This window comes from Podarcis bocagei (assembly GCF_964188305.1).
Source record: "Podarcis bocagei genome assembly, chromosome: 9".
In the NCBI taxonomy this organism is placed as follows: domain Eukaryota; kingdom Metazoa; phylum Chordata; class Lepidosauria; order Squamata; family Lacertidae; genus Podarcis; species Podarcis bocagei.
The window spans coordinates 21,602,142-21,605,931 of record NC_138134.1 but is presented as its reverse complement, the minus strand read 5'-3'; the positions used below and the strand labels follow the sequence as shown (position 1 = coordinate 21,605,931).

The window sequence follows — 3,790 nt, the reverse complement described above, 5'->3', positions numbered from 1 at the left end:
ATAAAGTTCAGTTATGCAAAAGGAAAGGAAAGAAAATGTCCTCTTTCAATCCATGCTGGATTCTTGAGCTGTGCAAAACGTCAGCTTCCGGAGTGACGTGAGCAGGGCTGTAGTCTCGCGGGTGTCAGGGGTGATGCAGGAAGGCAGGGTGGTCATCTCACGGGCGTCGGGTTGTCTGGTGGGCGTTGGGCATCTTGGGTCCCTTCCAACAAGGCTGGAGCGATGTCTGGGCGTCTGGGTCCAGACTGGTTCATAGGGATGCAGAGGTATCCTGGCAAAAGTCCACCTGTTAAGAGAAGAGATAACAAAGACGGCAGCGATTGCACAGAACAAATTGATAGATAACATTTGCACATAAGGTATATTAACTCAAAGGGGATGCTTGGCAGGAAAATTCACAAGGGGTTAACAGTTCTGTTCTTTGGGTTAAGTTTTTTTTTGCCAGCTGAGTTTTTTAAAAGTCTTATTTGTGTGCTCTAAGTTTCAGAACTCTAAGCCATGTTGCAAATTTCAGTTCATTTGCCAGTGTCTGTAGAAAGAACAATGCACTCCTTGCTTCTGGCAAAGTTTCAAATTCCTCAAAGTATCAATTCCTATGCCGCAGCTCCTTTCAGAGTAAAATTGCACCTTAAAAAGAAAAACTTGACAAAGTTCACAGAAAGCATTCACTTGCTTTTTAAGAAAGTCACTTTTCCAGGTTAGTACTTTGGGGCAGAGGGTGGGTAACTCTTGGCCTTCTGGGTTTATGTGGCTGAACTGTAAATCCAGAAAGTGTGAGGTTCAGGGTAGCTGGCTGAATGCAGCAGTGTCCTTCTGAGATAGCTGCCAAGAGATAAACTACTCCAAGCGCCTGGCACAAGGAAAAAAAAAAAAAAAAGCTGATGTCCTGTTACTTTCATGAATGAATGTTAGAAACAGTTAGTTCACTTGCTTCTAGCGGCAACAGTCTTTTAGCAAGAACAGAGATGAGAAGAAATCATTTTTGAGAAATCTTATTGTTCCCAGCCTGTGGGGGTGGGGTGTGTCGGGCGTGGGGCCTGTGGGCATTCCATTTTCCAGGGACCCTCTTGCCTGCAGATGGTGCAGTGGTTTCTTCCCTAGGCGTCTTCTGCTGCCCCTCCCTCTGTAGTATTGTAATCCCAAGGGGGGGTCCTCCTGGGGTAAGAGACCTCAATTGCAGCGTCAGTATTATTTGCTGCCTTGAGCTGTTCCCTGGCACAGGCATTTACCTTGCGGACCTCCTCAGTGGTCAGAATTGTGTCCAAAAGCTGACTTACATCATCATAAGTAGGCATATAGGTTTTGAACACACCTTCAAAAAGTCTAATTATTTTTGCAGGATTTTCCTCAAAAGAAGGATTTTGATTTTTCCAATTGCAAATATCGGAGCTTGTAAAAGGGACATGCTGAATGGTAAAGGTCCTTGGGGGTCGAACACCCCGATCATTTGGCTGTTCCAAAGGATCATACACTTGCCTAAGAGGGGCCACCACAGTGGGTTTGGACAAAGCCTTCGATTTAAGTGTCTCTACATGTTTTGTTGCCCTGTCCCACGCTGTTCTCAAAACCTTTTGCTTTTTTCCTCCAATTCTCATCCTGGCACTGGGCTGCTTCTAGAACCCAGGGGGCCACATCCAGTTCTGTTTTAAACAGTTCTACATACTGGAACACTCTGTCAAACTGCTTACTAGTCCATCTTATCTCTTTATCTAGAGTTTTTCTGAAGTCTTCATCATCATCATCATCATCATCACCTTTCTCTTCACCTTCCTTGCTTGCATCACAAGGGGGTTGGGGAGGGGCAGAGGGGGGAATCTTCTCATTTGGGTCCTCAGTCTGGGCATTGGGCGGAGAAGCAGCCCTATTTGCTCCCAGATTTGGTTGCCTTGGCGCAGTGGCTGCATATGGTGGTGGTGGGGTAATTATCTCCTCTTCTAGGACTGGCAAAACTGGTGGCTTTTTAACTTGTAATTGTACTGAACACAATTTGACTTGGGCAGTCACAATTCTATTTGTCCGAAGCCATGAGGGATTTTGATCCACATTGGCTTTCCAGATAGAAATATAGGGAATCTGATCTGTGTGAGCCTTGAAAATGTTACTCCATAAAATGTTGACCAAGTTTGGATCAAAGGATCCTCCAGGAGGCCACTCTGGTAAATACAAAGTCCAGTCAACTTCACATAAATGTTGGAGTCTGCTTTTTTTGAGTTTACATCCCCACTCTTCTGCTTTCATGGCACTTTTCCAGTTTTCCAGAAAGCTCTGTAGTGGTGTCTCAAGGATTGTTTTACTTCTTTTATTTCCCATGACTCTGGGATCCTGGGGACACTGGGACACTCAGCCCTCCTAACGTTATTTTTTTTTCACTCAGTCACAGGCCAGACGTTGCTGTCAACGTCTCACACACTCAAAACATTCACTGGAGTGTCCCCACACGCACATTCAGAAAAACCCATGCACCTCCCCCAATCCCTTTTTTCCCCAAAAAACCACAACCGGCAGTGCTTCACGACTTCGACCGGGGCCCAAGAGCACCCCTCACTGCTTCTTCTGGGCACAAAACCAACCACAACCGGCAGCGCTTAGACTTCGACCGGGGCCCAGCAGTACCCTTTACTGCTTCTTCTGGGCACAAAACCAATAACCAACCATAACCGGCAGTGCTTAGACTTCGACCGGGGCCCTAGCAGCACCCTTTGCTGCTTTTCCTGGGCGACACCAAAACCAGTGGCACTTCTTCTACCCTGCTGGCGGAGCTGATCAGGCTCTCTTTTTGCTCGCACCTATCCTTGTGGAGCTTGCTCCCACCTATACCCTGTGGAGCTTACCTTTTTCCTCGAGGTACCTTCTTTCTGCACGGCCGTTGCTCTTTCTCTCCGTCACTTTGTCGCGTGTCCACTCAGGAACGGGTGGCCAGTCCCTCCCACGAAGTTGGCAGGATGCGCGCTGGAACTGTTGACCCGGTATCCCGAGCTGCTCGCCTTGCAGTGACGCCCTGGACCTCTTTGTCCCTCGATCTCGGGGAACGTGCTTTTCCCGGCCAACGCACCAGAAATATGTAGCCTTATTAATCCATGGGTCGGAATAATTGTTGCACCCGAGCAGAGACAAAAGGAGCCAAACAACACCAGGGGGTTAATCCAGAGAAAGAGCGTTTTATTCTGCCATCCGGGGGGGCAGAAGGCACCTGTGTGATTCAGTTCACAAAAGACAGGCCGCCCCGAAAACATTTTACAAGCAGGTTTTATCCTTTTTTCAAACCCCTTTTTTCCTCTCCCCCTTCACAGATTCTTACATAGAAATGTTGCTTTTCGTTCTCTGGCTCTGTTCCCGGAAGTATGTTGCAAATCAATGTACCAGGACAAGGTTATCTTGGATCTGGGAAGCGAAAGCTTTACTGTTCTCAGCTCTGAGTTTGTTACAGCGTTTTTGTTACAGAGAGGACTGCTTAGCTCATGCTTTTTGTCTTAGAGGAATATGCAGTTTTTAAAAATGCGTACGCCGAGGCCTGGCTGGGGGGGGATTCACAAACAGTTTTTAGGGCTTTCTGGGGTAACCCTAACTGTACCCCTTCAGTATTAAATTGTCTGCTTTACAATTTAGAATATTCATTTAAACAATCTTAAAATACCAGTGACTTCCCTTCCCTTTCCACGGTCTATTTTTTCAGAACATAAATCCCTGCATATTTTAAATATTTCAAGCTTTCAGTATTCCATTATTGCATCCATCAAAACTTACACTCTTGAATTTATCTTAATGTTGCCCACGTTTTCAAGTGTACACA

The 3,790-nt window shown here is 46.3% G+C and overlaps 1 long non-coding RNA gene across 1 annotated transcript; it reads right to left on the bottom strand.

Annotated features, from left to right (window-relative positions):
* Positions 1-673: 673 nt before the first annotated feature.
* On the bottom strand, positions 674-3,581 carry LOC308595181. Its single transcript, XR_014011874.1, has 2 exons — positions 2,614-3,581; positions 674-2,544 (listed from the first exon to the last, which is right to left on the bottom strand). It is a non-coding gene; the product is annotated as an uncharacterized lncRNA (long non-coding RNA).
* Between the last annotated feature and the right edge of the window lie 209 nt (positions 3,582-3,790).